Raw genomic sequence first — 22,361 nt, forward strand, 5'->3', positions numbered from 1 at the left:
AACAGAAGAGTCCACCAAGACACCATTGCTGTTGTTTTCCACATCCGCAAGTTGGGATTGCAAACAACTATTCTCAAAATGATCTTCAATCCAATCATAACCATTCCGTTCACAACCCACCTCAGCACCTTCCATATTGCTTTGTTCAGGATTAATAGCAATACTTTTCATGTTCCACACTCTCCCATCACTCAGTCTTACAGCATTTCTCAAAACTTCCTTAACCTGTTTTGGTGGATCAAAACAACTCTCCCCCTTCGGTACCTTCCCAGGCTTCCTCACACGCACCCAGTCTCCCTCAGTAATATGTATATCTTTCCTACCATGATGAACATCATAAAATTTCTTGCTCTTAGCATGGAGCAACTCCAGGTCTCTTTTAACTTTAGTAGGAGACCACTGAGTCACTTTCCCTTCCACTAACCACCCAGGGTTAACCTTGCTTCTTGGCAACCTTCCTCTCATCATGACGAATCGGGAGAGACCAACGCCAGTCTGTGACGTAGTTCTGTAAGACCACACCGCTTTCTGCACCTGAACTTTCCAATCCAATCCCTTGTTAATGGCAGCCTGAATCACCCCCTTGATCACTCTATTAAATCTCTCGACAGTGCCGTTACCACTAGGATTGTACAAAGCAGAATTTTTATGCTTAACACCACATTTCCGAAAATAATCCTCAGCCATATGCGACAGAAACTGAACGCCATTGTCTGTGAGAATACAATTTGGCAGCCCTCCATGATAAAAATCTTATCCAAAAATTTCAAAACAGAAGAGGTGTCCGCTTTATCAACAAACCTCACAATAGGCCACTTAGTAAATAAGTCTATAGCAACCAATCCAAATTCATTCATGACACCCAAAGTTCCAATAATATCAACAGCGATGGTATCCCATGGAAGACCAGGGATCAATCCATCACTCATGCTTGGTTTCAGAGTTCTGAGAGTCTTGTAAGCGGAACAACAAACTTTACAATTCCTTACGAATTTCTCCGTATCCTTATCAACTCCTGGCCACCAAAACATGTTCTTAACGATCACTTTGTTCCTACCAATTCCAAAATGTCCTTCATGGCATAACTCCAAAATCTTTTGTCTCAATGAGGCAGGGGGAATGACTCTATCACCTCTAAAAAGTACATTCTTTTCAAGAGATAATTCCATTCTGACCTCCCAAAAGGCTTTTAAACCATCTTCCCTGAAACATCTTCTAGGCCACCCCCTACAAATATATTCTAGAACTTTCTTGAGTTCCACATCCTTCTCTTGCTCCACTAACCACTCTTCATTGCTAATGGCAGGAGCTCCCGAATCATGCACCAGAGCTACATTAAAAGCGCCCCATGGGTCATCCGCACACTCTTCAAGTGGAGAAGGCAACCTAGACAAACAATCTGCAACTAGATTGTCCCTGCCTGGTAAGTAAATCATCTTGTATATATACTCTCTCATGCGCATGGATAACCTGGCCATTCTTGCTGAAGCTCCAGAAATCCCCTCAGATGACAAAATCTTCACCAATGGTCGGTGATCCGTGCGAATGACCACAGGTTTGCCCCAAACAAAAGCTCTGAAGTGCTCCAACGCCCATGCACACGCTAACGCCTCCCTCTCAATGATAGGGTACCTTACTTCTGCAGGTGAAAGTGCTCTGGAAGCAAATAAAATTATCCTTTCTTTCCCCTGTCCATCCACTTGTGCTAACACAGCCCCCAGACCCTTATCACTGGCATCAGTTGTCAACAAACATTCAGCATTAGGGTCAAAACTAGCTAAGGCATTGACATGTTGTAAATCATCTTTGATCCTATCAAATTCATCTTGACAACTCTTTGTCCAGTCAAACTTTACATTCTCTTTCAGTAAATTCCTTATGTTAAATGTCTTAGATGCAAAATTGCTCACAAATTTCGCACAATACTCCGCCATCCCAAGGAATGCCCTCACCTCTTCTTTGGTACAAGGTGCTCCTGAATTCACGATGTTCTCAATCAATTCTGGCTTGGGCCTAACCCCTTCCTCGCTAATGATGTGACCTAAATAAGATACGTTTCTCTGACTAAATTTACATTTTGACAACTCAACCGTAAGCCCAGCTTTCTCCAACACCTTTAAAACCTGTCTTAACTTAACATCACGTCAGCAGCAACTAAAATATCATCCTGGAAAAATGAGATCATCTCCATGTCCCCTAACAACCTGTACATCAGTCGCTGGAAGACAGCGGCAGCTGATGCCAGCCCGAAAGGCATCCGTTTGAACCGATAGCAACCAAACGGCGTGATGAATGCCGTAAGACTTCTTGACTCTGGTTCTAACTCCACCTGGTGGTACGCAGCTGAAAGGTCTATGGTTGAGAACCATGAAGCACCATAAAGCAAGGAAACCATTCCATTAATTTTTGGTAACGGAAATTTCTCCACAACAATGTTATTATTAAGATGGCGTAAATCAATGCATAGCCGGATCTTGCCATTAGGTTTACGTGCGACATCAATAGGACTAATCCACTCAGACGCCTCCACTTCTTCTATGATCCCCTTCGCTAACAGACCCTGCAACTCTTTCTTTACTTCCTCTCTGACCAACATTGGAATGGGTCTTACCTTGTGAACCTTAGGCACCGCGCTAGTCTTAAATTGTATTTTATGCTCAAAACCTTGTAATTTCCCCAACATTTCACCAAACACTCTTGGAAATTCTTTGCGTAAAACATCACTCAATTTACTCTGATCATCCACAACCAACACTTTTTCCTCATTATTGGGGTCTAGGATGATATTCAAATTTTCTGGTCAAACCACCCCAGTACTGACGGTCCAACCTTAGACACATACAATTTCCCTCCTGTGTTCCTCCCCTTAAACAAGAATGTAAGCCATCTGTAACCTAGCATTTCAATCCTCTTGCCTGTAAATCCAATGGGATTAATATCCGACTCATACAATTGACCTCCAATTTTTTCCCACAAAATTCTTCTTCCATACATCCTCATTGACAATAGTGTAGGGAGATCCAGAGTCCGCATACACCTCCACAATCACACCTCCCAAAGAGATATTACACAAAGGTTTGCCTTGTAACGACTCTTCCGAAATATTAATTACATAATTGCCCCTCACATTTTTCACACACTCATTTTCATCTTCAACCTGTTCAATTTCCTACTCATCCCATATGTATTTAACATTGCTTCTCCTTCGACACATTTTGCTAAAATGGCCTAATAATCCACATATTGAGCATTTCTTTCTTAAAGCAGGACAATTTCTGCTGAATGCTAAGTGTTCCTTGCTATCACAGCGATAGCATCTTCGTTCCTCCCTTTTCACATCAAATTTCTGAAACCTAGAGGGTTGACTCAAACCCTTCCCCTGTGAGTTTGGTTGAAATCTACTCTGTGGTTTGTTGGTGGTCTGTATTTTACAAACTGCACTTGCGCTCTTATCCTCTTCTGCTTCCTTTACCACAGATGAACATCTGCCCGACATTTCTGCTTTTCTCATAATGGCCAAAACATCATCCAAAGGCGCATCGCCGTTCACCCATAACCTATCCTGTAATGTAGTATTATTGTTATGCATAACCAGTTGGTCCCTTATTAGTTCATCGTGTAAGTCTCTGAAATTGCAGTCAATAGCCAGTTTCTTCAAGTCGTCCACCCAGTCATCAACAGTCTCCTGCTTCGTTTGCTTCCTTTGGAAGAATTTTATGTCTCGTTACACCAATGCATACCTTGGGTGCGAAATACTTATCCATATCCTTAATGCAATTCTCAAAAACATCCAAATTCGAGTCTTCAACCTTGCTCATGCGTGAATGAGTTTTTAAACCAATTGGGCCCAATGAATGTAACAAAATCCTTTTCTTTTGTTCTGGCTTCATTTTTTTTCCTTCATCAATCGCTTCGACATAGTTTATAAAATACTCCTTCCACTCGATCCACTTAATAACCGGCTTTGTACCAGTTGCCCAAAAAGGTTCAGGGGCATTAATCGTAAAATTCTGTTGAGCCATTACTACACTTGTATTTTCACTGGCTTCACTTGTGTCACCCTGGTCCATCACACAAAACTTCCACTTTTTTTTTTTTTAAAACAATTCAACATAACACTTCTTAGCAGAATTGTAGTAAGTCTATTTGCTCCTGCCCGACTCCCTCACCTGTATAGAAAGAAAAAAAAAACTGTTCTGCCTCAAAAATAATTTCACTCTACGTCTAACATACCATAAATTTCACAAAAGTAATGTAGTCAACAAGGAGGGAATAACACAAAAAGAAAAATAAAGTCACCGTAAAACTTCTCCTCAGCGTGTCGCTCCTTTTAGATTTATCATTAGAAATCTTCTCTTCAATCGCGTTGCTCCGGTGGAACAGAAAACTAAAGGAAAGGTAATTCCAAAATGTCCTCCACGTAAGGTCACGCAACGTGGCCTCGCGTAGTTAGGACCTTTCCGCTAATTATGACATCATCCCGTGTTCTCTGGTAGCTTCCGCTTCTCGCGCTACAGCTGAGTGCAGCCCGTGCTGGATCTCGCTCCCCCTTCGAAAAATGCCGCCAGGAGGAATTACCAACGGACACCATGCGTCCGGGCAAACTTAGAGAAGACAAGTAAGTCTATCTTTGTAACGTTACCTTTTCCACCATATACCGGCGTGTCAACAGTAATTCTCTCCACCGGAGATGAAGTGTTCGAGGGTATCCAGGCTTTTAGTCGATTTTTTTTTTTTTTTAGGAATACGATAAATTTACAAGAAACGATTTCCTTCTTTTGTATATGGGTTCATGTCCGTTCTTCCATCGTCGCCAATTGTAATGATGGGACGCAGGCAGGAATTGTAGATAGCTTTATTAAGGTAAAGCTAAACTATACAGGTGAGTGCCAGGAGGTAGCTCAGTCCAAAGATCTACTCCAGCATAACTGCCACTCCTTAACCTAGTCCAATACAACATTCCAATCCTGACCTCATACATTCTATAGTGCACATCACGAGCCCTTAAAGGTACAAGAGAAATAGACCAACATACCAAATAGCTTTCGCATTTACTTGAGTTAGAGCTATTGGCATTGTAAATGATAATGTCTTTTACCTATGTGTTTCGGAGTGTACGCATGTGGTGTGTAGTGGAATTATGTGAGTTGGATTGGAATTGTTAGTTAAGGAGTTGTGTGGCGTGGAATTGTGTGGTGTGGAGTGGATTTATGTTGGGGAATTATGTGGTTTGGATTGTATGTATGTGGTGTTATGTAATTGTGTTGAGTTGAATTATGGGGTTTGTTGGTGAATTATGTGGTATGGAATGGAAATGTGTGGAGTTGAATTGTGTGGTGTGGAACTGTGTGAGGGTGACGAGTGAAGGAGCAAGGTGATAGAGAGATAAGGGAAGGATGGGAAGAAAGGGGGAAGGAATTATGAGAAGGGAGGAAAGATGGTGAGGATTTGAGGAAGGGAGGGAGGGACGGAGTGAGGGAGCGAAAGAGGAATAAAGGATAGGAGAGAAAGCAAGAAGAACAATGAAAATACGTAGTGAAAGGTGGAAAGGCAAGATATAAGTGACTGGAATAAGTGAAGTTGAAATTTAGGGTTTAGGAAATAAGGTGAGGGTATAGGATTAAGGAGTGAAGAGAGGGATTAAGAAGGGCAAGAAGGAGGAAAGGAGGTAATGAAGAAAGATAGGGCGGTAGAGAGGAAGCTAGGCAGATGGGACAGTGGAAGAAAATAGGAAGGAAGAGTTTGAGGGAAGGAGGAATCGAGGATGGGGGAAGAGATGGTTGGAGTAATGAAGAGTGGTAAAAAGGAAGGAGGGTTAGGAACACAGGAAGGTAAGCAAGGTAGGAAGGAAGGAAAGAAGTAAGAGGGATTAAGGAGGCCAATAAGGAAGAGAGGAACAAGGGAATAAGGAAGAGAGAGAAAAAGGAAGGAAGGCTGGGTCTGAACATATTATATAGGGAGGATGGGTGGAAGAAATGTTGAAAGAGAGTAAAAGAAGGTAGGAGATTAGGGTGGGTTTGAGGGAAGGAGATCAACAAATGTACAGGATTATTACTTGTTTATTCGGGTTAGGCTGCCAGCTGTAAAAGGAGAATGTTATACTATATTGTTGTAATTTGGCAGCAATTAGGTTAAGCATTAGCAGAAGACATCCTGTATTTAGAGACTATCTTGTCCGTTTTGTGGAATCCATTTTGTATTTCTGTCAGCCATTTTGTTTGCCATGTGCTCGCCATGTGCTCTGTCGTACCTTTCTGTTAACTGCTCTTGAAATCTGCCTAGAGACGAGATATATTTAGCATCTTCCACCTTCGCACATGCTCAGTTGAGCTTGCAGCTGCTGTAGTCTGTAACTGTCAGGATGTGTCCACCAGAATTAGCAAACTGTTAGCTCCTCCCACTTGTTGCCTGTACACTTTCTGTATGACCTTATATGTACCTAAAACCAGCATTTTGTACTTGTACCGCCTTCATTTGAGCCCCTGTGTGGGTATAAAAGGGCCAAGCTCCTTCCATTCAGTGTGCTACTTCATACATTACCGAAGAGTGCTGTGTGAATGTAGTTCCACCTCATGAGGTTTATTAAACTCTGTATTTTCTATTCCAGCTTCTGTGCCAACTTCTTTCTTTTGAGTACCTTAAGCGCTACTTTGATTATAATACTGCATATTGTGCACTATTTTTGGCATGCCTGTTTCCAGCACACTCCGTAGGATGTGTTGCTTTTGTAGTGGTACCAGTTTGAAACTCGACGAAGCACAACCGGCCCCCCAAGAGGGGACGCCTAATAGGGACATGTATATTAAGTATGGTATTTCTTCCATAATGTACAGCACGTTATGGAATAAATACACTTGTACGGATCCTGAGTTGCGTTGGCCTATGCATGGGTCATTTGATTTGCAAAAGATTCAGTATGTGGAGCAACAAATGTTTAAGCGAAAGGCTAGGCAAGATATGTTTTACTTTGTGCGCATGTGGGAGAAAGAAGTGCCTGAGCGAATGAAGCGTGAGCAAGCCTTGGTTGAAAAAGAACAACGTAAGAGCCTTCATGCGAAAGCATTGGAAATGAAAAATAGGGAAATTAAAGAAATTAAAGAGAGGGACGATAGGGAGCGTAATTTACAGGTAAATGGCCAATACGCTGTTCGTAGACCTCTGTATCCTATTCTTAACAAACCCCAAGATGATTCTCTCTTATTAGATCGTTGTCCACATCCGTATACTCTTCCTTCTGCTCCTTATGAGTCAGATGAGGACTCGCCTACAGACCAGGACAAAGCTAGAGAAACTCGCTCGATGTTATCTGCTGAACATGCGTCTCAGATTAGATCTGCTGCGCGTAAAGCCGTTCGTAGTACTGCAACTGCTTCTGAACTTTTAGATAGTATAAAAGGTTGGCTGGAAAGGGAGCAAATATATTTTACCGATACATTTGACGCAGAAGTTATCGAACGGTTTAGAAAATATTCGGCAAAAATGGAGCCCGATGATGTAGCAGTTGATTGTAAACAACTACGTGAAGGTCTTTTTGTCTTCTCCCAGGTGGCTGACACGATCAGACGCTTGGTTTAAGTGCGTGTTGAAGCATCCCAAATCAGCATGGCACGAACTTCTACTCTTGAAACAGATAAGAATGTTGTAATTAATGTGAAACCCATGCGGGAAGCCGCGCCTTTATATGTACCTCCTAAAGGAACGGGTACAAGTGATGATAAGACTTCTATTGATGCAAAAGGTTATTTTATTTATAATTGGGTTTACACTCCTTGGAATAGAGCGATGTTATGGCCCTTAAAAATTCATTGCCTGATCCGCGAAATAATCCAGCAGCCTTTTATGAGGAAGTTGAGGGTGTCATTAGCTCTTGTACTTTGACTTTGCCTGATATTGATTTGTTTTTTGGACTAATATTACCGCCTGATATGTGGAGAACTGTGCGTAAAATTGATGATCGTGCGACATTTGGAGCATTGTGGAAAGATTTAGAGCAGTCAGATGAAGATAGAGAACCTGCACAGAAACCATGTCAGTTAATTCTAGATCTCCCTACAGCTATATTAGTTAAGTTAAGAAACAATTATTCCCCCTAAAAAGATAGATTGGACTCTATTAGCGTCTTGTAAGCAAAAGGCAGACAATTCGGTTTCAGATTTCTTTACACGCTTTGAGGAGGCATTCCACGATTTCAGTGGCCATTCATTGACAGATGACACGGGTAGGCATCTGTTTGTCGATAAATATGTTGCAAACCTTTTGCCAGGAATAGCTAGTCGCCTGAAGGCTAGTGAGAGTTCATGGACTACCTCTTCTCCGGTTTCTCTCCTAACTATGGCTCAGTATTATGAACGACAAGAATTAGAAGCTAAAAGTAATGAGGATAAAAAGACTAAAGAGTTGAAAACGAAGGTTATGTTGGGACAAGCTTATGGCCCGCCTTCTAGAGGTAATAATAGAGGTGGACGTGGATCTTATGGTTCGTCCTTTCCTTGCTATACTCGTTCGAATTTGTCTGTTGATCAGTGTGCGTACTGCAAGAAATTTGGACATTGGCTTTCTGATTGTCCAGTACTGCGTGCTCAGCAGTGTCTACGTGGTCGGGGACAAATGAGAAATCGCTCAGGATATTCAGGGCTTAGAGGAAGCACGAATGATCGCGCTAGGTTTGAAGCTAATACACGTGGGCATGATGGGTTTAACACTTTTGATAGAAGGAACCAATATCAAATGACCGACTATGTGCCGTCTGATTTACAAGATTCTGCTTATGCATAGGATTGCCTAGGATGGGGTAAGGAATCAGTTGAAGTTCCAGTAGATCAGAGGGGTCCCTATGTTACAGCACATGTTTTGGGTACTACTGATCAGTTTCTGGTTGATACAGGAGCTACTCGTAGTGCCTTGTCTAAACAACTGTTTCCTAGGGCTCCCCTGTCTGGCTTAACGATTACATCAATAGGCTTCGATGGAACACCTTCCCTTAGCCCACTGTCGCAACCACTTGCATTCCATGTTGATAAGTTTATTGCTCCATGTCCGTTTTTGCTCTCTCCAAACACACCAGATAATATTGTGGGTCTTGATATGCTCAAATATTTCAGGGCTACGATACGATGTTCTCGGGAAGGAGAAAGGGTTATTTTGAATGACAACTACCCTGTGATTGAGAGATCCTGTATTGTTAAAGAGGACATTGCATTAGCTTCACTCCCTAGTACTTTGTGGGCTACTTCAGACACCGATGTAGGGCAAATGGTTATTCCGCCAGTGCATATTAGTGTCAAGGAGGGTGCTTCTTTGCCAAGACTGCCTCAGTATAAAATTTCTAAAGAAGGAGAAGAAGCACTTACACGCATTGTTCATGATTTGATTACAGTGGGGGTTGTGGAAGAAGTTCCTTACAATGTTTGCAATAGTTCGATTCTTCCCATTTTGAGAAAAGATACTGACACCAGGATTTATAGATTCATCATTGATTTAAGAGAAGTCAACAAGATTGTAATACCACAGTACCCTGTGGTTTCTGACATAACGACATTACTTACCCTGGTCCCTCCAACAGCAACTACATTTTCTGTAATCGATTTGAAGAATGCTTTCTTCTCGATTCCTATTCATCCTGATAGCCGATATTTGTTCAGTTTCACTCTGAATAATCGACCATACAGATTTTGTAGAGTTCCTCAAGGGTACACTGAGAGTCCGAGTATTTATAGTCAAGCCTTAAAACGACAACTCGATTCCTTTACTTTGTCTGAAGGAGTGGCTCTCATACAATATGTCGATGACATCTTGTTGGCAGCTGATACGCCTGAGCAGTGTGAAAAATGTACTTTGTCTTTGCTTTCTTTTCTTGCTACACACCATCATAAAGTATCACGAAAGAAATTGCAATATTGTAGACCGAAGGTAACCTACTTAGGTCACCTTCTGTCTAAGGAGGGCCGTGCATTGACACCAGATCGCATTCAAGCAATTTTAGACACCCCAGTACCTTCCACACAGAAAGATGTCCGTGCGTTCATTGGTTTGACTTCGTTTTGTAGGCAATGGATATTGGGCTTTTCACACATTGTTAAACCCCTGCTAGCGCTTTTGACTAAAAACACTCCGATCCCCCTTCCATGGACAGATGAATGCCAAAACGCTTTTCGTCAGTTAAGACAAGCTCTTTGCTCTGCACCAGTGTTAGGCACACCAGATTACACAAAGGCTTTTACACTCTGTGTACACGAGAAAGATGGTTGTGCATTGTCAGTTTTAGTACAAACACACGGGGACAAGCAGCGTCCCTGCGCATACTTTTCAGCTGTCCTTGATCCTGTTGCTCGTGCGTTGCCTGGGTGCTTCCATTCAGTTACAGCGACAGCTGTGTCCATACGTCAGAGTGAAGGGATAGTTCTGTCACACAAACTGTTGGTGCTAGTACCCCATGCAGTTCCCTTTTGAATCAGACTAAGACACAACACTCAACTTGTGCTCGTCTGACAGGATACGAATTGACATTGTTAGCACCTCATATTACCTTGAAGAGGTGTGCGACACTGAACCCAGCCACTTTGTTGCCATATTCTGCGACTCAGCCTCAGTCAAAGGAGCCTCACGATTGTATATTCCTTGCTGAGAAACAGACAAAGGGTTGCATCGATTTGCAAGATACGCCCCTTCCAAATGTAGATGGGGAACTGTGGGTTAATGGGTCCTGTTTGAAGTTACCAGATGGCACGACTTCAGCTGCTTATGCAATTCCACGCCTAAGACAGTAGTGGAAACAGCTCGCATACCTCAGAAGTCGGCTCAAGCAGCTGAACTAATAGCTTTGACACGAGTGTGTGAACTTAGCACTGACTTGTGTGTGAACATTTACACGGATAGCCGCTATGCTTTTGGAGTGGTTTATGATTTTGGCCTACTCTGGAAGGAAAGAGGCTTTCTTACATCCCATGGGATGCAGATAATTAGTACATAATATCTTGACTGCACTTACATACCCAAAGAAAGTTGCTATTATGAAGTGTAGCGCACACAAGAAAATCATTGACAAAATAGGACAAGGCAATGCCTTTGCAGATCGCGTAGCTCGTGAGACTGCGATGCAGCGAAGCACTACATCCATGTGCGTAGTAAAATCACAAGCTGAGCGATGGCATGACGCTAGAGAAGAAGTATTGGATATACAGAGATCTGCTTCTGTAGCAGAACTTGAGCAATAGGCTAAAGAAGGAATATTGGACGATGAGGGTTGTTGGCGTAACAAAGAAATTAATAAGTGGAAATTGCCTGCAGCCTATTTACAACCTATGGTTCAAATGGCACATGAGCTGGCACATGTTGGAGCTCTAGCAATAACTAAATTGCTTATGCAAGTTTGGGAGCATCCTGAAATTGCCAGCACAGCTAAAAGAGTAGTACAGTCCTGTTTTATCTGTTGGCAGTATAATCCTGGAAAAGGGACACGGACTCCTACAGGAGGGTTTGCTACACCAACCGCACCTTTTGAAGTTTTGCAGATGGATTACATCCAACTTGAACGCTGCAATAATTTGAAATATGTCCTAGTGGTTTTATATGCCTTCAGCAAATGGATAGAGGCATACCCTACAAAGGATAATACTGCTCTCTCCACAGCAAAGGTGCTTCTAAAGGAGTTTTTCCCTAGATATGGTGTTTGTAAGCTTTTGTGGAGTGACAACGGACCTCATTTTATTAGGCAAGTTGTTGAGTATGTCCTGAAAGGATTAGGGATCAAACAGAAATTCCATACAGTCTTCCACCCGCAATCAGCAGGATTAGTGGAAAGGTACAACGCTACTTTAAAATTGAAGTTGGCATTTGGGGAGTTCCTAAACCATGCCCCATACATGATGTTCCTTGTGTTTTGTTGAATGATTATTTGGCACAGTTAACCAACAGTTTGATCTCTATTCATCAACAGGTTCGAGAAGCTCTTCTTGACAGATCTACAGGTGAGACCCATGAACTCCGTCCTGGCGACCACGTGATGGTCAAGGTCTTCGACAGATCAAACAGTTTGGAACCGAGGAACGTGTGTTGCCTGCCTTGGTGGAACCTGCTGTGTTGACCGACCATCGATAGATTCTGGAGACGGAGAAAGGTTGTTGTTGTATGACTTTATTCGATACACATTATTATAAAAGTTTATACGATCTGTTAAAAAAAAAACACCATCCAATATAAAAGGAAAAAATTATATAGTTTTGTCATACAGCCAGTGCAAGAGAGTAAAAAACATGTTTGTATCAAGAATACAAAATATAAAAACATTCCTTAAAAGAGACTGTACAAAGTTAAAAACACTCATAAAAGTAATGGGAGCCACAGCGATGAAGGGTAACAATACTAGAGTTCCGAGGTCTGTGCTATATTCTACCCGAGGAGCTTTGTTCTTGTCAGCCAGGCAAATCCCAGGTACTTGGCTGTTCCGCAGATTACACTAGGAATGGAGGTCTCTGATGTTAAGATGCGCTGTGCCTCCCTATAGTTCTTGGCTCCCAGGTTGGAACATACGGGTTTCAACCATTTTTTTCTCGCCTGTCTGTACGCCGGGCAGGCAAAAAGAAAATGGTAGATGGATTCCGTAGGGAAGGCACAACCCGGGCACCTGTTGTCATTCTCCTTCGTGTGCCTCCATCCTACTCTGAAATCATTCAATGGGAGAGTGCCAAACCTAAGCTTCAAGTATAGTGCCCTATCTCTCGGAGACTCGATAAAGTCAAGAAAGGGTTCCAGTTTTGGGGTAAACTTGTGGTCTAGGAACTTCTCTGTCAAAGTGCCGTGTTTCTGGTTTCTAGTGGCTTCTGTGGAAACCCACTCCCAATAGGTCTTCTTAACTACTTGTTTTGGCGGTGGATTCTGGCTCTCCCAAGCCTCTGCCAATCCGATATCCCACATCATCTGTTTCAATTTAGATAACCAAGTTACCTTATGACCTGTGTCTAGTCGGACTAGTTCAGTCAGGGCAGAGGCGTAGTTGCACAGTTCCGGAGTCCTTCTGAGGCGTACCCAGAATAGTAGGGGGCGTAACCTGGCTATTTCATTTATTGGATGTCTCCCATAATCATGACGGAGCGGGACTAGTGGGTTCGATGGAGGGAGCGAGACCAGGTCTCTAAAAAACGTATTCTCCGATCTCACTAGGTCCGTGATGTTCTCGAATCTCCACAGTTCCGCCCCGTATAGAGATGAAGGCAAGACTTTCCCTCATAGACTTTAATGGCAGGAGCCACTGGTCGGCTGTGGGAAAGACGCTGGTGTCTTGAAATAGACCCCGACACGCGTTTGTCATTAAGGAGCATTTTTGACAGGTGGGAGGTCCACTTCATCAGGTTGTTGAGCCGTACACCCAGATAGTCGAAAGGTCAAGCTATCTCACCTGACAAATCTGCTGAAGTCTTCCCGGACCACACGATCGCTGGAGAATCCCGATATCAGCTGAGACCAAGGAAAGATCTGCTTTGCCAAAAAAGACTGGTTGAGCTACTGCTCTGGGTTACTGAAACGGAACGCCGATGTGGCAAGGGGGGATCAGTCCTGGGTAGTGTAGTTACACCCGTCTTGGCCCGTGGTGAAGAAATCAATGGCTGCCCAGGGATAAGAGCTCCAACAATTGTTTTCAACGAGTTTTTAGAAAGATCAATTATCGCTGTTGCTGAAATGAATAACAAAAGAATAATTTGTGCTATAGGGTTTGTTGTTACTCTGGTGGTTATGGCAATAATCACCTGGTTTGTTGAGAAAGTGGCTCCTGCTCGACAGCTTTTTGTTGCCACTACTCCAGCTCCAGTGCAACATCATTACTTCACACTTCCCTACCATGAGCAGAAGCATCGACAATCCTACCTAAATAATACATTCATCCAGATGTTGCATCATACGCACAATGCCACGAATGCTACCAACTGTTGGGTGTGTGGGATGATACCTGCACACCAAAAGAAAGGAGGAACACCTTTTATTCCTCTACCATTTTCCCATAATGGTTCTTGTCAAGCTTGGTATGCACTTCTGTAGGTGGAATTATCTTTCACTTAAATAAAGTATGCTATCAGGATAAAGATGGTTATCCTCAAGCTGAAGGGACTAAATGGGAATGGGAAGAGTATCAACCGGACAATATTTCGACACCATATGTCTTCACGAATATGAGGAACATCAAGAACACTGGACCTTTTGTAATTTCTGTGACTAGAGCTATAGCAGATTTATGTATTGGCAGTGCTGAAAGAATTCCAGTAGGACGGAATGAATGTATTTTGACATTGACTATTGAAGGTGCTAATAACAGCAGTTTTACTTCTTCACATAACACGTATTTTGTGTGTGGTAATAAAGGATACTATCAATTACCGGTTGGGTGGTCTGGGGTATGTTACATATCATTTTTATTATCACCTGTGTTCTTGGCCCCTCCATCGTATCACCGAAATTTAAAGTTGTATAATGACATTTCCACGAATAGATACAAACGAACAATAAGTACAGAAGAGGTCGATCAGACTGATACCACTTTGCAACAATATGTTGATTTCAATTTGGGACTGTTCTTCTTTGTGGGTGCTGTATTGAATAGCAGAAAGATAAGGCGATTGACTCATGTTGTGGAAGCTGTCACCAATCAAACAGCAATGGCACTTGGAAATATTACAGAGGAACTGCAAATTGCAAGGATTGTAGCACTCCAAAACAGAATGGTGCTTGATGTGATTTTGGCTGATCGAGGTGGTGCATGGCGCATTATCGGTAGCAGTTGTTGCGTATTTATACCAGATCACTCACCATCAGTATATGATGCAATCTCAAAACTGCATAAGATTGCTGCAGAAATTCACACAGAGACTGGTACATGGACATTTTCGAACTGGATATGGGCACTCTTTATTACTTGGGGCTGGAAGCTACTGGTTCAGGTTTGGTTTCAAGTCTTTATTTCGATTTTTATCAAATCATAAAAGACACATTTAAAAGGTCAATAATTATCTGTCAGACAAGGTTTTAAGCAAAAAAAAAAAAATGTTTAAAAATGAATAAAGCAAACATCACTAATCAGAAACTAAGCACATTTAGAACCAACTAATAAAAATAAAAATAAGATAAATATGACAAGCATGATATATCAATTAAAAAGGAACCCGTATTAAAAGAAAACACAAGTTGTTTTTGGAAATACATAACAATTCAAATGGATTAACAGTAAACCAATACTTGCTTAGTGTTCAGAGGACACGGATTGGGTGAAACTGATAACCAATGATTAAAACAGATACATATTCAATCGATTAACAGAACAATGACAGTGGATCGCAGGGGCTATAACATATGTTTTAGCCTTAAAAGCCAGGCCCAGCCCAAATATTTTGCCAAACATACAACAAAGAGTTCGGAGGTGTTGGTCTTTAGCACCCAAATTGCTTCCGCAGATGTTTTAAATGGCAAACTTTGAAACAGTGGTTTTAACCATTTCTTGCGGGGTGCAGCATATCTAGGACAGGCAAAAAGAAAATGGCCCTCTGATTCATTATGACCTGGACAACATTTACAGTCGGTTGAAGACCCAGTAGACCATTTGTGTGAAAAGGAGTTTAGAGGCAGAGACCCCACTCTAAATTGATGAAACAGTTTTTTGTCTAACGGTCTAGTTATTACATCCCAATAGGACTCTCGCAACAGGTCAAGTTTGAATGTTAAAAACCTGCCTGTAAGACTGTTATTGCTAGAGAATACAACTCTTTTTAGACGAATCGAGGCCCAGTACAGTGATTTAAATTCGTGTTTAGTCGGGAAAACATTGGATTGGGGGGATGACCAAAGATTTTCTAAGCCCATATCAGTGAGGATGGTTTTTACAGCAGAGAACCAGGGAATTTTCCCGGATCCGGTAATGGACCTGACTTCTGTCAATTCTTGTGCAAAAAGAGACAGGTCTGGGGACGTCCATATACGTCTCCACAAAGCCACCAACCTAAATCTAGCCATCTCGTTGATCGGGGGGCACCCTAGGTCCAGACAGAGGGGGATGGAGGGGGTCGACTGAGGAAGACCTACTAGGTTACGAAGGAACTTACATTGGGTTTTGAATAAGTTGAGCAGGTCCATATACCCCCAAAGATCAGCGCCATAAAGAATGGCGGTAGAGATTTTAGCATCATAGATCCTGAGGGCAGGGAGGACCCGTTTGGTGGTCGATTCTCTTTGCTCTTTTATAAGACAGCCAGTCAACCTTGCAAATTTGAGATGTTGGATGTTAATTTGGTCTTTCCATCTCAAACGGCTGTCAAGGGTAACCCCCAAGTAGGTCATGGAATCTACCTGCTCGAGGTTTACTCCGTTCAACCTCACAGAACTGCGAACTGGGTGGTTTTTTGTGAAGACCATAAACTTCGTTTTCCCCACGTTTACCGCCAGATTGTTGATAGTACAGTACTTCTCAAAGCGGTCCAGAGCCCGCTGAAGACCGCTGCGTGTTCTTGAGAGAAGTAAAGTGTCGTCGGCGAAGATGAGAAGGGGGAATCTCATCCCAGCCAACATCGGGGCGTCAGTGGGGGTATCCATGAAGAATTTAACAACTTGGTCAATAAAGAGAAGGAAAAGGGTTGGGGCCAGGACACACCCCTGACGGACACCTCGAGTTACGGGAAATGTTTCCGTCACTTGTCCCTGGCTACTCTAGCGTAGTTATCCTCATGGAGTCTAATAATGAGGTCTAGTAGTTCCGGAGGACATCCTAACTTGGCCAACACACCCCACAGTTTGTCCCTTGGCACCAGATCGAAGGCGGACTTCAGATCGATGAATGCAGCAAAGATGGTACCGCCGCCGAGCCAGACCACCTTCCAATAGATCAGGCAGAGTCTAAACACCTGATCTATGGTGCTGATTCCCGATCTGAAGCCCGCCTGCATGGGGGATAGAATGCTCTCTGATTCGATCCAGCCCTGGACCCACCCCAAAACCATACGAGCTATGATTTTCTGTATAGAATCAATCAAACTGATGGGGCGGTAATTCCCTGGTGTGGACTTGTCGCCCTTTTTATAAATCGGGATTATCTCGGCTCCCTTCCACGATTTCGGGACCGTGGCTCCGTGAGCTAGGGAGTTAGCTATCATGGTAATGTACGGGAGCCACAGGGCAGGGTTGGATTTAAATAGATCCGCCGGTATCAAATCCATACCAGGAGCTTTCCCTCGAGAGGTCAGTGCCAGGGCCAGCTCGGCCTCAGCCACTATGAAGATTAATTTTTCCCCGTGAGAGCTCGACGGGGATGTCCTGCCCGAGGGGTTTATAGCTTTGTGGTCTTCTGCTCTGAATTGGGCAGAGTAGAATGAAACCCATTCATCAAGGGGCACATTATTAGCCGGGGTGGAGGAGTCCGGGTTATTCCCCCATTTGACTAGGTCCCAGAACTTTTTTTGATTATTTGAAGTGGACGCTTCTAGAAGGTCAGACCAGAACCTATCTTCCCACTCCCGTTTAGATTCTCGAAGGGTTTTCCTATAATGGAGCCTGGCCGCCTGAACTGCGACCATGTCCCGTGATTTAATGGATGAAATGAGAGCCGAGTGTGCCTCCCTGCATTTTTTATTATACCATTTCTGTGGCAAGGGATTAGATTTAATGGAAGCACTTCGGCACGGGAGGGAAAGTAGAGATTTTAACTGATCGAAGCATCTAGTATGAAGAATCATAATATTATTAGCCAGTCCCGAATTAGACCCCATCAAATCAATTTTCAATATCTCATTAAAGGCATTATTGGCCACTGAATTGACATTATCCCATAAAGATTTATCCTCCATGACCCGTGGCCATTTCAGTCTCCTCCTGTCGTTAGTTAGTAAAACATCCCCTGTTTGAGTAGTGGTAGGCTCCTCTTGTCTCTTTAGGCCTGGCAGATTCAGAGATAATGACAGCGGGTTGTGGTCGCTTTCCGGGCGCTCTAGTACTGCCATGTCAATTAATAAAGGCCAATGTTCCATATTTAACAAGATATAGTCAATACGGCTTTGTCTCTGCCCACTGTCAAAGGTACAACTGGCCTCTTTGTCCGAGTTTGTGCGGCCGTTACATGCACGAAATCCCCTATTGAGGCAAAATGCCATCCAGGACACTGCCGCCTCTGTGACTTTTACCCTCTTAACCGCTTTTAGATCGGGAATGTCCCAAGCAGCGTCCTCAGCCATGCTCCAACTGTCCCCCATGTCGAACAAAGGCTCTATGGTGCAGTTTAGATCTCCTGCTAGGATGGTTACATTCCCACTGCCTATTTCAGAGATTCTATAGTCAATGATGCTCAACAATGGCGGGCTTCGACCACCGGGCAGACCTCTGGCATAAATGTTAAAGATGTACACATCTCGTTGATTGGCTTTGCTTAGTTTAATTTGGATGAGATCGAGGTGCTGGGCAGAGAGCTCAGTTGGATGGAGACCCAGTGACTGTTTCACCCAAATCATCAGGCCACCTGAGGCACGCCCTTTGCCCCCTTTGATTGCAGGTTTGAAGAAGTTAATGAAACCCAGCATGTGGACTGGCTCAGTTGCCCAGGTTTCTTGCAGCAAGATGATGTCGTAGTTGTCCACAAAGTTCCTCCAATCAGTAGAGGGGAGACGGGACTTGATTCCTGCTATGTTCCAAGACAAGATTTTCAGGTTGCCATTCAATTTAGAAGATGGGGAAGGTTGCAAAGATAAAGGCGGTGTGACTGCCTGAGAATACCCTCTATCATTATTAACCTCAATGAGCTTAGGATGGTCAGCAGGAACTATAGGATCATCATTAGTCAAGGTCTCTTGGGTATCTCTGTCAAGTGGTAGATCAGCTGGTCTAAACTCTGGGCCTTCACCCATAGCTGCTGAATTACTGGGTGGCGATGTGCTTGCCACGCTATGCCCAATAAACTCATGGACTACTACTTCTACGGGGGAAGGCTCACTAGGAGGACCATGATGTCAATCGATGGCCTCGAGGTCGGAAAGGGGGCCAAAATGATTAAAAAGGAAAGGGCGCCGGCAGTCGAGAGGGGTTAAAGCTACGGTGTGTCTGTTAGCTGGAACCTGACGAAATAAGGGGTAGGGTTGGGGTTGGGGGGGCATTTGCCTGAGTGGGTAGAAATAAGATAGGGCTAAAGTTTGTACATCCCCCTGCCTTGCAAACCTAGGTTCTCTTCTAATGGCATCTACCACCCATGCATCTTTGAAAGAAATTAAAATACAATCTCCCTCCAGGTCTTTAATCCCATGGCCCACCCAGTTCACTCTTCTCACATATAGTATCTCCGTAGGAGAGGCGGGAGGTAGGGGGCGGTTTTTATTTAGCCAAAAAATGACTTTATTACGAAGGTCCCCAAATGACTCCTTGCTGCCTGGTTTTAACGGGGCTACACCTGTCAGAACTATAATATGTTGGGCTGCTTCGGGTGGAAGATCAACACGAGGAGTAGTTGATCTATTGCGTCTCCCCTCCCTGTGGTTATTGTTGACAGTGCGTTGGTCTCTGTGTGAACTGAGGGGGACATGATTAGTTATAGGTTGTGAGGGGGGTCCCATACTTTGATTCCCACCGGAATTTTGCTTGACCAAAGGTTTAGACTTGGGTGCCTGTGTGATGGTACTGGTGGCTGGTTTGGGAAATATGGATTTTGGTTTTTCCCCCCTATTAGACGTGATGATAATTGGCCCTGTTGTTTTGTTAGATAGTGGTTTGCTCCATGCCATGTTATTACTGACCGGTGCCTTAGTGGGTATTTGTGATTCACTGGGACCCGTATGGTTAGTGCCAAGTAAGGTTTGTAACATAGCATGGTTAGTATTAATTGTAACCTCCATGCTATCAATTTTTGAGGTCATGAGCCTTGTCCGCTCTAGAACAGGAAGTAATAAAGTTTTAAACATGGCCTCCATTTTTACTAGCAGGACTTGATCGCTATTAAGGCACATGGGGCAAGTGCTAGAAGAACCCACAGACGTGAGGGAGGGGCATAACATGTTGGTAAATACAACAGGGTTTAGAGTGTCTGAAGGAGTGTCTGGAGGAGGATCAGACCCCTGGCTAGATTCGTCTTGAACAACAATTGTTTTAGGGATCTTCCGGTCTCTCTCCCCCGACAATCTGGAAACCAGCTTTCTTTTTTTAGCGTTAGCACCAAGATTAGGTGCGGGGTGGTTAACGGTTTCAGCGAGATTAAGAGTATTAAGAGGAAGGTATCCAGACAGCTGGCTAGGATCGAGCCCTCCACAATTATGTGAATCATCCCCCTGACTGCTCTGAGAGGCATCTATACTGTACCCTTCTTCCCTCAGAGTGGAGGCTGTAGGACTCACCCCTACACTTTCTAGATGGACGATAGCGTCTGTGGGGGAGGTATGGACGCAGTTATAAGCTGCATGTAGTACAGGGGGTGCAGGGGAGGTAGGAGAAGCTATGGCCCCCAATGAGGATCGCTTGCCAGTAATCAGGTCTAATGAGAGTCTTTTTTCGACCATGGCAATTTCCTTCTCCAGGATCCCGGTAGCCCTTGTGATAAAAGCATCAAGGGGGCCAGATACGACCCCCTTGGTTGTGTGGATATGGACAGATCGTTCTTTGCCTGACCGTAGCGTCATAGCGAATGGCACAGGTTGATGGATCACACAAAAGTTTTAGGCAGGCTTTGCAACACCAAAGGCAGAAGATGGAAACGCACAGCCAGACGCCTACCTCGGGGCCCTCCGCTAGGCCAGGGGGGGTGGGCCTAGGCCGGACTCTGCCGTACTCGAACGGCCTCAAACGGCCCGCTCTTTGCCCGGTCTGCTCGCACGCGCGTTAGTTATTTCCTGTTTATAGCGGGGGGGGGGGGGCGGGAAGAGGACCAGCTGCGGCGAATCAGCTGGCGCAGCGCCCGCTGGTCCTCGCAGTCCCGCAAGGGCTCTCTGCAACTCCGGGCAGCTCCTCGATGTTCCCCGATGTAGATAGGGGCAGTAACCGGCAAACCAGGCAGCTCCTCAAATATCCCCGGTGCTTGGAACCTCGAGCGGCGCCCGCGAAGCGGGGGCCGCGAGGAGTGGTGTCAGGAACAAAGTGCTTCAGCAGGTGATAGGAACAACACAGCGCTTCGCTTCGTCCCTCTCTCAGCGCCACACACTGAGGTCCCGACCCGCAGATCCTTATCACCAGGCGGGGGGGGGCGGGAAGAGGACCAGCTGCGGCGAATCAGCTGGCGCAGCGCCCGCTGGTCCTCGCAGTCCCGCAAGGGCTCTCTGCAACTCCGGGCAGCTCCTCGATGTTCCCCGATGTAGATAGGGGCAGTAACCGGCAAACCAGGCAGCTCCTCAAATATCCCCGGTGCTTGGATCCTCGAGCGGCGCCCGCGAAGCGGGGGCCGCGAGGAGTGGTGTCAGGAACAAAGTGCTTCAGCAGGTGATAGGAACAACACAGCGCTTCGCTTCGTCCCTCTCTCAGCGCCAAGCTACTGACTATTCTATGTATACTACTGGTGATACTATTTACATGCTGTACTTGTATACAATGTCGTCCTATGATTTGCTCCATGTGTATCACTGCTTGTACACCTGCTAAAAGAAATATTGCAGAAATAAAAGCACAACAAATGTTAAATAAAGAAATCACTAAGATGATGAGCATCAATGTACAGGATGCGTATCTAGATTACCCCAGATAAACAAATGTCTTCAGCTAATGCTGAAAGGGTCATCTGTTGTAATTTGGCAGCAATTAGGTTAAGCATTAAGCAGAAGACATCCTGTATTTAGAGACTATCTTGTCCGTTTTGTGGAATCCATTTTATATTTCTGTCAGCCATTTTTTTTGCCATGTGCTCTGTCCTACCTTTCTATTAACTGCTCTTGAAATCTGCCTAGAGACGAGATATATTTAGCATCTTCCACCTTCGCACATGCTCAGTTGAGCTTGGAGCTGCTGTAGTCTGTAACTGTCAGGATGTGTCCACCAGAATTAGCAAACTGTTAGCTCCTCCCACTTGTTGCCTGTACACTTTCTGTATGACCTTATATGTACCTAAAACCAGCATTTTGTACTTGTGCCGCCTCCATTTGAGCCCCTGTGTGGGTATAAAAGGACCAAGCTCCTTCCATTCAGTGTGCTACTTCATACATTACCGAAGGGTGCTGTGTGAATGTAGTTACACCTCATGAGGTTTATTAAACTCTGTATTTTCTATTCCAGCTTCTGTGCCAACTTCTTTCTATTGGTCTGAGGACTCAGTGCAGAGAAGGGAGAACCCCTAGCACTGGTAGGCCTTGCTGAGGCTCACCACCACAATATGATATAAATGAGAAAATTGCTCAGGAGTACAGACCATACCTATAGTTTATAGATGATGGTGA

The sequence above is a fragment of the Lissotriton helveticus genome, chromosome 9, assembly GCF_964261635.1.
Source record: "Lissotriton helveticus chromosome 9, aLisHel1.1, whole genome shotgun sequence".
Taxonomy (NCBI): Eukaryota; Metazoa; Chordata; class Amphibia; order Caudata; family Salamandridae; genus Lissotriton; species Lissotriton helveticus.